The sequence below is a fragment of the Prunus mume genome, linkage group LG5 (assembly GCF_029339155.1).
Source record: "Prunus mume cultivar Tortuosa linkage group LG5, ASM2933915v1, whole genome shotgun sequence".
NCBI classification, from domain to species: Eukaryota; Viridiplantae; Streptophyta; class Magnoliopsida; order Rosales; family Rosaceae; genus Prunus; species Prunus mume.
Window position 1 is genome coordinate 2,290,532 of NC_142702.1, and position 14,520 is coordinate 2,305,051.

Here is a 14,520-nt window from a genome sequence, read left to right on the forward strand (position 1 = left end):
GAATTCAGAAATTTTGTGAGGTCAATAGAGGGTTCTAACTGAAAGCTGGCGAATTGTTTGCAGCTCTGCGACAGGTTCCCAAAGAATACTCGTCAATTTTTTGCAGACTTTAGACTTGCTATTAATTCTGGAGTGTTTTGGTATTTTTTCCGATCCGTATTTTACTGACTATGAAAGAATGTGAGAGGCAAAGATTAGTTTTTACTTGTTGTAACAAAAAATGCAATATGGTAATTTTGCAATCTCTTTGCCAACAAGAACAACAATTTCAAACAAATATTTATGGGTATAGTAGTAAGAGAGGTGGTTTGAAAAGTGAAGCAATTACCAAAAACACTCCAACTCAGCATGCAATTCTCTACGACAAATAATGTGCTGATTAACATAATAGTTTTGTTGGTTTTCCAAGGTATTGCAAACAAGTTTGAGCTCCCACATTAGAACACTAGAGTTCCTTGAAGGTCCTTATAAGATTTACTCTTGGAAATAGAATAGTTTGTATTGGCTATGCAAATGGCCCAATTGAGTGGCTTGTGGGTACGGTCTTTGGTTAAATGCCAAATTAGTTGGGTCGATGGTTAATTAATATATTTAATTAATCAAAAGATGGGCCTTGGGCCTTGGGGCTCTGTGATTAAAAACCGAGTAGTTAATTTACTTAATTTGTAAAAATAGGATAGCCGGGCGGCTCTAACTTTTTTAAAATTATAAATTGTCTTTAATAAATAGTATAAAAGAGCAACTATAGTCTTTTACATATATATATATATATATATATACACACTCATATATGTACGTACGTATTTGCAATGTTTTTTTTAAACACGTGGAGCCAAAATGATAGAGGGATTTCTTTTTCTTTTTTTCTTAAAAAAAAAATTGTACAGCATGTTTTTTAATTTTTTAGAGAAAGACTTATGTTGACACGTGGCACCTTATAAGGGGTTATGTTGACACGTGGCACCTTATAAGGGGTCCTATTTTTTCATATTTATACCTATCTTTGACACGTGGAGCCTAAATGATAGAGGGATTTCTTTGTTCCAAAAACAATATAGCCGTCCGGCTATACTCTGTGTTTTTAATTTTGTAGGGAAATAGACTTGTGTTGACACGTGGCGCCTTATAAGGGGTCCTCTTTTTTCATATTTATACCTATCTTTGACACTTGGAGCCTAAATGATAGAGGGATTTCCTTTTTTTCCCAAAAAATATAGTATAGCCGCACGGCTATACTTTGTGTTGTTAATTTTTCAGAGAATTAGACTTGTGTTGGCACGTGGCGCCTTATAAGGGGTCCTCTTTTTTCATATTTATACCCATCTTTGACACGTGGAGCCTAAATGATAGAGGCATTTCTTTTTTTCAAAAAACAGTATAGTATCGCCGGACGGCTATACTCTGTGTTTTTAATTTTTAACAGAAATGTCACGTGGCGCCTAATAAGCGGTCCTTTTCATATTTAAAACAGTATAGCCCCGGGGCTGTACTATTTTACACGCGGGAGCATAGCTCTATTAAATAGCATAGCCGTGCGGCTATACTAATTTGTTTTTATTTTATTTACAGATAGTATAGGCTATACTTTTATTTTTAATTATAAATTGTCTTTAATAAATAGTATTGATGAGCCACTATAGTCTTTTGCATAGAGAGCTTCCATTGAGGGATCCCTCAAATAAGCTTATTTGAGGGACACCCCTTGTAGGGCCCACTCCGGATTGTATTTCACTAATCCAAACCGTCTATTTTGTAGATACACATTCAAAGATCATCTCTACAAAAAATCACTTGAATCCGATATCTTTTGACTATGCAATTGAGTTATTGAAATTTTAGTATTTTCTTGAAGCACCGTGTTCATTGATTTTGTAGGACACAATTGGATGTCGAAACGGTTTCCGATTTGTCTAATTTTTTGTAAGGATGATCTATGAATGAAGACCTAAAAAATAGATGGTTTTGATCATTGGAAAAAAAATTGTAGGGTACCCTAAAGGGCATCCCTCAAATAAAATTATTTGAGGATCCTCAATAGAAGGGATTGTATATATATATATATATATATATACATGCACACACACAGACACACACACATATGTATATATGCACGTACGTATTGTTCAATAATTGTTTGGGCGAAAATTTGGCACACCCAGTCCAAAAGACCAAAGCCCATGTTAATCCTGGGCAGCCACAAGCATTCTTTGAAAATTGGGCCAAAATCTTTCAAACCCAGCCCAAAATCAAGGAACCCAGGAAATCCAAAATGGCAAACCAAGACTGAAGAAAAGATTGGGCTTCAAAAAACTAGCTTTTTAAAGGAGCCCACCACTAACGCAGATCAGATTAAAATATCACAGGATTAATTAAAGCTTATTTTTTAGGAGCCCATGTGACTACCAGAAATAGAAAAGTCAACAAACTCAACTGAGTTGATTGGGAGTTAATTTAAACAGGGCAGTAGCTGGCAAACTGGGAAGGGACATCTATGGATAAATCGGAAGATCAAAATCCTCTCTTCCATGTATATATATATTCAGAGAAATAGATAGAGGGACATCTTCTTTTTTTCTTTAAAAAAAATTGTATAGCATGTTTTTTTAATTTTTTAGAGAAATAGACTTATATTGGCACGTGGCACCTAATAAGGGGTCCTTTTTTCACATTAAAACTGTATAGCCCATGGGCTGTACTATTCTACGCTGGGAGAGCGTGTGCTCTGTTCTATTATAAATCGTATAGCCGTGCGGCTATACTCATTTGTTTCTATTTTATTTACATATAGTACAGGCTATACTTTTATTGTTAATTATAACTTATCTTTAAGAAATTGTATTGATGAGCCACTACAGTCTTTTGCATATTTATATATACACACACACACACACATGTACAAATGCACGTACGTATTGTTCAATAATACATTCACATTTTTAAAAAACCGAGTAGTTCATTTACTTAATCTGTAAAAATTGGATAGCCGGGCGGCTTTAACTTTTATAAAATTATAAATCGTCTTTAATAAATAGTATAGAAGAGCCACTATACTCTTTTACATATATATATATACACTCATATATGTATGTACGTATTTGCAATGTTTGTTTTAAACATGTGGAGCCAAAATGATAGAGGAATTACCATTTTTTTTTTCTTAAAAAAAAATTGTATAGCATGTTTTTTAATTTTTTAGAGAAATAGACTTATGTTGACACGTGGCGCCTTATAAGGGGTCCTATTTTTTCATATTTATACATATCTTTGACACGTGGAGCCTAAACGACAGAGGGATTTATCTTTTTCCAAAAAAAATATAGTATAGCCGCACGGCTATACAGAAATAGACTTGTGTTGACACGTGGCGCCTTATAAGGGGTCCTCTTTTTTCATATTTATACCTATTTTTGACACGTGGAGCCTAAATGATAGAGGGATTTCTTTTTTTCAAAAAAATATAGTATAGCCGCACGGCTATACGCTGTGTTTTTAAATTTTTAGAGAAATAAACTTGTTGACACGTGGCGCCTTATAAGGGGTCCTCTTTTTTCATGTTTATACCTATCTTCGGCACTTGGAGCCTAAATGATATAGAAATTTCTTCTTTTTTTTTTAAAGTAGTGTAGCTGATCGGCTATACTCTGTGTTTTTAATTTTTTATAGAAATCACATGTGGCAGTTTTAGTATTAAAAATAGTATAGCCCAGGGCTGTACTATTTTACTCACAGAGCTTATATTTGTCGGCTCTCTGTTTATTTTTAACTAAATTGTATAGCCTTGGCTATACTCTGTGTTTTTAATTTTGTAGAGAAATAGACTTGTGTTGACACGTGGCGCCTTATAAGGGTCCTCTTTTTCATATTTATACCTATCTTTGAGCGTGGAGCCTAAGCGACAGTAGATTTCTTTTTCCCAAAAAATATAGTATAGCCGAACGGCTATCTGTGCTTTTAATTTTTCTGAATTTGACTTGTGTTGGCACGCGGGGCCTCATAAGGGGTCCTCTTTTTCATATTTATACCTATCTTTGACACGTGGAGCTTAAATGGTAGAGGGATTTCTTTTTTTCAAAAAACAATATAGTATAGCCGACCGGCTATACTCATGTTTTTAATCTTGAACGAAACGACACGTGGCGCATAATTAGGGTCCTTTTTCATATTAAAACCATTACAGCCCGGGGCTAGGCCTCATCATTTGGCCCGCGGGCTCATGGGCGATGGGGCCCGCCCATTGGAAAAAGCCCGGCCCGGCCCGTTATGGGCTTTGAGATGGCCGCCCGCCTTGGGCGGGGCAGGCTTGGGTGTCTGAAGCCGGCCCGGCCCATAGGCCCGGCCCGATTAAGCCCAAGAAAGCCCGGCCCGGCCCACCCACAAAAGCCCGGCCCGTTAGGCCCGCATAGATATATAATTATGTATAAATAAGAGTTTAGGATTAGGATTATATCACTTAAATCACATATATAATTTGTTTCATTTCATTTACTTTTCTTTACTCATTCATAGTTTATAATTGGATGATTAGCACATTAATTTGTGTCAATTATTAATACAACAATATATATATATATATATATATATAAATAAGATGAACAATATATCATATCACTAAACATAATCATATCACGAAACATAATCATACTACTACCACCAAATATAATCATGTTTTTCTTGAACACATCACCAAACATTTACATATTTATTTATACCATCCTTTAAAAAAAATATCTTTTTGATACTTATTATTTTTTTAAATTATTTCTTAAAACGTATTATGGTCTAATTATGTAATAACCTCAAAAATAATACTTTGTTTTATTATTTTTGTGGAAAATCTTATTAAGTTGTGTGACTTTATTGAGTATTTTATGAATTTGGTTTGATGTGAAAATATTGGAATTAAGTGAGTTTAATCTCAAATTTAGACTAAAATGCCCTTATGATTAAGTTTATGATTTTTTTCGAATGAAGTAGGCCCGTTTCGGCCCGGCCCGTTGGGCTTAGCCCAGCCCGGCCCAATGGGCTTTCTCAAGCCCGACCTATGGGTTGGGCTTGGGCTTTGAATTTTCTAAAAAAATCCGGCCCGGCCCGGCCCGATATTTTCTCTCTCCTCTTTAAAGCCCGGCCCGGCCCGGCCCAAGCCCGTTAAATTTGGGCCGGGCTAACCCGGCCCGGCCCATTGACGAGCCCTACCGGGGCTGTACTATTTTACACGCCGGAGTACTATTTTAAAAACGGAGTAGTTAATTTACTTAATTTGTAAAGATAGGATAGCCGGGTGGCTTCAAATTTTTACAAATTATAAATGGTCTTCAATAAATAGTATAGAGGAGCAACTATACTCCTTTACATATATACATATATATATATACTCATATATGTACGTATGTATTTACAATGTTTTTTTTAAACACGTAGAGCCAAAATGATAGAGGGATTTCTTCTTTTTTTTTCTTAAAAAAAAAATTGTATAGCATGTTTTTTAATGTTTTTGAGAAATAGACTTATGTTGACATGTGGCGCCTCATAAGGGGTCCCCTTTTTTCATTTTTATACCTATCTTTGATATGTGGAGCCTAAATGAAAGAGGGATTTCTTTTTTTCCCAAAAAAATATAGTACAGCCGCACGGCTATACTCTGTGTTTTTAATTTTTTAAGGAAATACACTTGTGTTGACACGTGGGGCCTCATAAGGGGTCCTCTTTTTTCATTTTTATACCTATCTTTGATACGTGGAGCCTAAATGAAAGAGGGATTTCTTTTTCCCAAAAAAATATAGTATACGGCTATACTCTGTGTTTTTAATTTTTTAGAGAATTAGACTTGTGTTGAAATGTGGCACCTTATAAGGGGTCCTCTTTTTTCATATTTATACCTATCTTTGACACGTGGAGCCTAAATGATAGAGGGATTTCTTTTTTTCAAAGAAACAATCAAGTATGGCCGAACGGCTATACTCTGTGTTTTTAATTTTTAACAGAAATGACACGTGGCGCCTAATAAGGGGTCTATTTTTCGTATTAAAAACAATATAGCCCCTGGGCTGTACTATTTTACACGCGGGAGCATTGCGCTCTGCAGCTGCTCTGTTTTATTTCTAACTCAATCGTATAGCCGTGCGGCTATACTCATTTGATTTTATTTTATTTGCAGATAGTATAGGCTATACTTTTATTTTAAATTATAAATTGTCTTTAATAAATAGTATTGATGAGCCACTACGGTCTTTTGTATATATACACACACACACACGCACACACACACACACACACATGTGTATATGTACGTAGGTATTGTTCAATAATACATTCACATTTTTTAAAAACCAAGTAGTTAATTTACTTAATCTGTAAAAATAGGATGGCTGGGCGGCTATAACTTTTTTAAAATTATAAATTGTCTTTAATAAATAGTATAGAAGAGCAACTATACTCTTTTACATATATATATATACACTCATATATGTACGTACGTATTTGAAATATTTTTTTTAAACACGTGGAGCCAAAATGATAGAGGGATTTCTTCTTTTTTTTCTTTAAAAAAAAATATATAGCATGTGTTTTAATTTTTTAGAGAAATAGACTTATGTTGACACGTAGCGCCTTATAAGGGGTCCTATTTTTTCATATTTATACCTATCTTTGACACGTGGAGCCTAAATGATAGAGGGATTTCTTTGTTTACAAATTTATAAATAAACCCAATCCTAGACATGTATTTATAAAAAAACCCAAACACTATTTAAACATAGAAACACACCCAAAATCAACAATTGTATATTTTTTGGGTGTGTTTATAAAGTGTTTTGGGTGTTGTGTTTTTTTATAATTTCAGCCCCCATTTTGGGTGTTTTAGTGAAACTCCCTTCTTTTTTTCTCAAAAAGATATAGTATAGCCGTACGGCTATACTATGTGTTTTTAATTTTGTAGGGAAATAGGCTTGTGTTGACACGTGGCGCCTTATAAGGGGTCCTCTTTTTTCATATTTATACCTATCTTTGACACGTGGAGCCTAAATGATAGAGGGATTTCTTTTTTTTTTCTCAAAAAAATATAGTATAGCCGCACGGCTATACTTTGTGTTTTTAATTTTTTAGAGAATTAGACTTGTGTTGGCACGTTGCGCCTTATAAGGGGTCCTCTTTTTTCATATTTATACCTATCTTTTACACGTGGAGCCTAAATGATAAAGGGATTTCTTTCTTTCAAAAAACAATATAGTATAGCCGACCGGATTTCTTTTTAACTTTTAACAAAAATGAAACGTGGCGCCTAATAAGGGGTCTTTTTCATATTAAAACATTACAGCCCAGGCTGTACTATTTTACGCTGGAGCATAGCGCTGTGCAGCTGCTCTGGTTTATTTATTACTTAATAGTATCGCCGTGCGGCTATACTCATTTGTTTTTATTTTATTTACAGATAGTACAAGCTATACTTTTATTTTTAATTATATATTGTCTTTAATAAATAGTATTGATGAGCCACTACCGTCTTTTGCATATATATATACATACACACACACAGACAAACACACACATACGTATATATGCACGTACGTATTGTTCAATAATACATTCACATTTTTTAAAAACTGAGTAGTTAATTTATGTAATTTGTAAAAAAAGGAGCCGGACAGCTTTAACTTTTTTAAAATTATAAATTGCCTTTAATAAATAGTATAGAAGAGCAACTATAGTCTTTTACATATATATATATATATACACTCATATATGTATGTACGTATTTGCAACGCTTTTTTTAAACACGTGGAGACAAAATGATAGAGGGATTTCTTTTTTTCAAAAAACAATATAGTATAGCCGAACGGCTATAATCTGTATTTTTAATTTTTGACAGAAATGTCACGCGGCGCCTAATAACCTTTTTTCATATTAGAAACAGTATAGCCCCGGGGCTGTACTATTTTACCCACACGCTGTGCAGCTGCTCTGATTTATTTATAACTAAATAGTCTAGCCATCCGGCTATACGCGTTTGTTTTTATATTATTTACTGTACAGCTGTCTTGAAACACCCAAAATGGGAGTTGAAATTATAAAAAAACCCAAGCACTATTTAAACATATAAACACACCCAAAACCCATCATTACACACACTCAAAACCCATTTATAAACACACCCAAAAAGTTGACTTTGGGGTTGGTTTTGGGTGTGTTTATATGTTTGAATAGTGCTTGGGTTTTTTTATAAATACATGTTTAGGATTGGGTTTATTTATAAATTTGTATGATTTTTAATCATAAATTGTCATATATAGACACACACACACACACACACACACACACACACACACATATGTATATATGTACGTACGTATTGCTCAATAATACATTCACATTTTTTAAAAACCGAGTAGTTAATTTACTTAATTTGTAAAAATAGGATAGCCGGGCGGCTTTAACTTTTTTAAAATTATAAATTGTCTTTAATACATAGTATAGAAGAGCAACTATACTCTTTTACATATATATATATATATATATATATACACTCATATATGTACACACGTATTTGCAATGTTTTTTTTAAACACGTGGAACCAAAATGATAGAGGGACATCTTCTTTTTTTCTTTAAAAAAAATTGTATAGCATGTTTTTTAATTTTTTTAGAGAAATAGACTTATGTTGGCACGTGGCGCCTAATAAGGGGTCCTTTTTTCACATTAAAACTGTATAGCCCGCAGGCTGTACTATTCTACACGCGGGAGAGCAGCCCTGTGCAGCTGCTCTGTTCTATTTATAAATCGTATAGCCGTGCGGCTATACCCATTTGTTTCTATTTTATTTACAGATAGTATTATTGTTAATTATAACTTGTCTTTAAGAAATAGTATTGATGAGCCACTACAGTCTTTTGCATATTTACACACACACACACACACATGTACAAATGCATGTACGTATTGTTCAATAATACATTCACATTTTTTAAAAACCGAGTAGTTAATTTACTTAATCTGTAAAAACTAGATAGCCGGGCGGCTTTAACTTTTATAAAATTATAAATCGTCTTTAATAAATAGTATAGAAGAGCCACTATACTCTTTTACGTATATATATATACACTCATATATGTACGTACGTATTTGCAATGTTTTTTTTAAACATGTGGAGCCAAAATGATAGAGGGATTACTCTTTTTTTTTCTTAAAAAAAAATTGTATAGCATGTTTTTTAATTTTTTAGAGAAATAGACTTATGTTGACACGTGGCGCCTTATAAGGGGTCCTATTTTTTCATATTTATACATATCTTTGACACGTGGAGCCTAAATGATAGAGGGATTTCTTTTTTTCCAGAAAAATATAGTATAGCCGCACGGCTATACTCCGTGTTTTTAATTTTTAGAGAAATAAACTTGTGCTGACACGTGGCCCTTTATAAGGGGTCCTATTTTTTCATGTTTATACCTATCTTCGGCACTTGGAGCCTAAATGATATAGAAATTTCTTTTAAAAAAAAAAAAGTAGTGTAGCTGATCGGCTATACTCTGTGTTTTTATTTTTTTTATAGAAATCACATGTGGCACCGTTTTCATATTAAAAATAGTATAGCCCAGGGCTGTACTATTTATTCATGAAGCATAGCTGTCAGCTATTACTGTTTTATTTTTAACTAAATTCTATAGCCTTGGCTATCTGTGTTTTAATTTTGTAGAAATAGACTTGTGTTGACACGTGACGCCTTGTAAGGGGTCCTCTTTTTTCATATTTATACCTATCTTTGACACGTGGAGCCTAAGCAGACGGATTTCTTTTTTTCCCAAAAAAATATAGTATAGCCGCACGGATATACTCTGTGCTTTTAATTTTTACAGAATTAGACTTGTGTTGGCACGCGGCACCTTATAAGAGGTCCTCTTTTTTCATATTTATACCTATCTTTGACACGTGGAGCTTAAATTGTAGAGGGATTTCTTTTTTTTCAAAAAACAATATAGTATAGCCGACCGGCTATACTCTGTGTTTTTAATTTTGAACAGAAACGACACGTGGCGCATATTAAAAACAGTATAGCCCCGGGGTTGTACTATTTCACCCGCGGGAGGACCGCGCTGTGCAGCTGCTATGTTTTATTTATAACTAAATAGTATAGCCGTGCGGCTATACGCATGTGTTTTTATTTTATTTACAGATAGTATGGGCTATACTTTTATTTTTAATTATAAATTGTCTTTAATAAATAGTATTGATGAGCCACTGCAGTCTTTTCCATATATATATATATATATACATGCACACACACACACACACACACACACACACACACACACACACACACACGCATATGTATATATGTACGTACGTCTTGTTCAATAATACATTCACATTTTTAAAAAACGAGTATTTAATTTACTTAATCTGTAAAACTGGGATAGACGGGCGGCTTTAACGTTTCTAAAATTTTAAATTGTCTTTAATAAATAGTGTAGAAGAGCAACTATACTCTTTTACATATATATATATATATATACACTCATATATGTACGTACGTATTTGCAATGCTTTTTTTAAACACGCGGAGCCAAAATGATAGAGGGATTTCTTTTATTTTTTTTCTTAAAAAAAAAAATTGTATAGCATGTTTTTTAATTTTTTAGAGAAATAGACTTATGTTGACACATGATGCCTTATAAGGGGTCCTACTTTTTCCATATTGATACCTATCTTTGACACGTGGAGCCTAAATGATAGACGGATTTCTTTTTTTCCAAAAAAATATAGTATAGCCGATCGGCTATACTCTGTGTTTTTAATTTTTAAGAGAATTGGACTTGTGTTGGCACGTGGTGCCTTATAAGGGGTCCCCTTTTTTCAAATTTATACCTATCTTTGACACGTGGAGCCTAAATGATGGAGGGATTTCTTTTTTTCAAAACAACAATCTAGTATGGCAGAACGGCTATACTCTGTGTTTTTAATTTTTATCAGAAATGACACGTGGTGCCTAAAAAGGGGTCCATTTTTCATATTAAAAACAATATAGCCCCTGGGCTGTACTATTTTACATGCGGGAGCATAGCGCTCTGCAGCTGCTCTGTTTTATTTATAACTCAATCGTATCGCCGTGTGGCTATACTCATTTGTTTTTATTTTATTTACAGATAGTATAGCCTTTATTTTTAATTATAAATTGTCTTTAATAAATAGTATTCATGAGCCACTACAGTCTTTTGTATATATATAGACACACACACACACACATATGTATATATGTACGTATGTATTGTTCAATAATACATTCACATTTTTTAAAAACTGAGTAGTTAATTTACTTAATTTGTAAAAATAGGATGGCTAGGCGGCTATAACTTTTTTAAAATTATAAATTGTCTTTAATAAATAGTATAGAAGAGCAACTATACTCTTTTACATATATATATATATATACACTCATATATGTACGTACGTATTTGAAATGTTTTTTTTAACACGTGGAGCCAAAATGATGGAGGGATTTCTTTTTTTTTTTTTGTATAGCATGTGTTTTAATTTTTTAGAGAAATAGACTTATGTTGACACGTAGCGCCTTATAAGGGGTCCTCTTTTTCATATTTATACCTATCTTTGACACGTGTAGCCTAAATGATAGAGGGATTTCTTCTTCTTTTTTTTTCTAAAAAAAATATATTATAGCCGCACGGCTATACTTTGTGTTTGTAATTTTTTAGAGAATTAGGCTTGTGTTGGCACGTTGCGCCTTATAAGGGGTCCTCTTTTTTTCATATTTATACCTATCTCTGGCACGTGGAGCCTAAATGATAAAGGGATTTCTTTTTTTCAAAAAACAATAGAGTATAGCCGACCGGCTATACTCTGTGTTTTTAACTTTTAACAGAAATGAAACGTGGCACCTAATAAGGGGTCCTTTTTTCATATTTAAAACATTACAGCCCCGGGGCTGTACTATTTTACACGCCGGAGTACTATTTTAAAAACCGAGTAGTTAATTTACTTAATTTGTAAAGATAGGATAGCCGGGTGGCTTCAAATTTTTACAAATTATAAATGGTCTTCAATAAATAGTATAGAGGAGCAACTATACTCTTTTACATATATACATATATATATACTCATATATGTACGTATGTTTTTACAATGTTTTTTTTAAACATGTAGAGCCAAAATGATAGAGGGATTTCTTTTCTTTTTTTTTTTCTTAAAAAAAAAAATTGTATAGCATGTTTTTTAATGTTTTTGAGAAATGGACTTATGTTGACATGTGGCACCTTATAAGGGGTCCTATTTTTCACATTTATACCTATCTTTGACACGTGGAGCCTAAATGATAGAGGGATTTCTTTCTCTCCAAAAAAAATATAGTATAGCCGCACGGCTATACGCTCCGTTTTTAAATTTTTAGTCAATTAGACTTGTGTTGGCACGTGGCGCCTTATAAGGGGTCCTCTTTTTTCATATTTATGCCTATCTTTGACACGTGGAGCCTAAATGATAGAGGGATTACTTTTTTTCAAAAAGCAATATAGTATAGCCGACCGGCTATACTCTATGTTTTTAATTTTTAACAGAAATGATACGTGGCGCCTAATAAGGGGTCCTTTTTTCATATTAAAAGCAGCATAGCCCCTGGCCTGTACTATTTTACACACGGGAGTATAGCCCAGTGCAGATGATCTATTTTATTTATAAATAAATAGTATAGCCGTGCGGCTATACGCATTTGTTTTTATTTTATTTACACATAATATAGGCTATACTTTTATTTTTAATTATAAATTGTCTTTAATAAATAGTCTTGATGAGCCACTACAGTCTTTTGCATATATATATATATATATAAATACACACGCACACACACACACACACACACACATATGTATATATGTACGTACGTATTGTTCAATAATACATTCACATTTTTTAAAAACCAAGTAGTTAATATACTTAATTTGTAAAAATAGGATAGCCAGGCGGCTTTAACTTTTTTAAAATTATAAATTGTCTTTAATAAGTAGTATAGAAGAGCAACTATACTCTTTTACATATATATATATATATATATATGCACTCATATATGTACGTACGTATTTACAATGTTTTTTTTAAACACGTGGAGCCAAAATGATAGAGGGATTTCTTTCCTTCTATAAAAAAAATAGTATAGCCGGACGGCTATACTCTGTGTTTTTAATTTTTTAGAGAATTAGACATGTGTTGGTACGTGGCGCCTAATAAGGGGTTTCTTTTTATCAAAAAATAATATAGTATAGCCGAACGGCTATACTCTGTGTTTTTAATTTTTAACAGAAATGACACGTGGCGCCTAATAAGGGGTACTTTATTTCATATTAAAAACAGTATAGCCCCGGGGCTGTACTATTTTAAACGCGGAAGCATAGCGCTGTGCAGCTGCTCTGTTTTATTTATAACGGCTATACTCATTTGTTTTTATTTTATTTACAGATAGTATAGGCTATACTTTTATGTTTTATTATAAATTGTTTTTAATAAATAGTATTGATGAGCCACTACAGTCTTTTGCATATATATATATATATATATATATACACGCACGCGCACACACAGACACATATGTATATATGTACATACGTATTGTTCAACAATACATTCACAATTTTTTTAACACGCAGCGCCTAAATGATAGCGGGAGAAAAAAAATATATTATACCATGGCTTTATTTTTTTATTTATCGAAATGGACTTGTGTTGACACATGGCGCCATATAAGGGGTCCTTTTTTTCATATTTATACCTATCTTTGACACGTGGAGCCAAATGATAGAGGGATTTCTTTTTTTCAAAAAAACAATATAGTATAGCCGAACGGCTATACTTTGTGGTTTTAATTTTTGACAGAAATGACACGTGGCGCCTAATAAGGGGTCCTTTTTTCATATTAAAAACAGTATAGCCCCGGGGCTGTACTATTTTACACGAGGGAGCATAGCTATGCAGCTGTTCTGTTTAATAGTATAGCCGTGCGGCTATACTCGTTTGTTTTTATTTTATTTATAGATAGTATAGGCTGTACTTTTATTTTTAATTATAAATTGTCTTTAATAAATAGTATTGACGAGCCACTACACTCTTTTGCATATATATATTTATATATATATATATACATGCACACACACACACACACACGCATATGTATATATGTACGTACGTATTGTTCAATAATACATTCACATTTTTTAAAAACCGAGATGTTAATTTACTTAATTTGTAAAACTAGGATAGCCGGGCAGCTTTAACGTTTTAACAATTTTAAATTGTCTTTACTAAATAGTATAGAAGAGCAACTATACTCTTTTACATATATATATATATATATATACACTCATATATGTACGTACATATTTGCAATGCTTTTTTTAAACACATGGAGCCAAAATGACAGAGGGATTTCTTTTTTTTTTTCTTTAAAAAAAAAATTGTATAGCATGTTTTTTAATTTTTTAGAGAAATAGACTTATGTTGACACATGACTCCTTATAAGGGGTCCTATT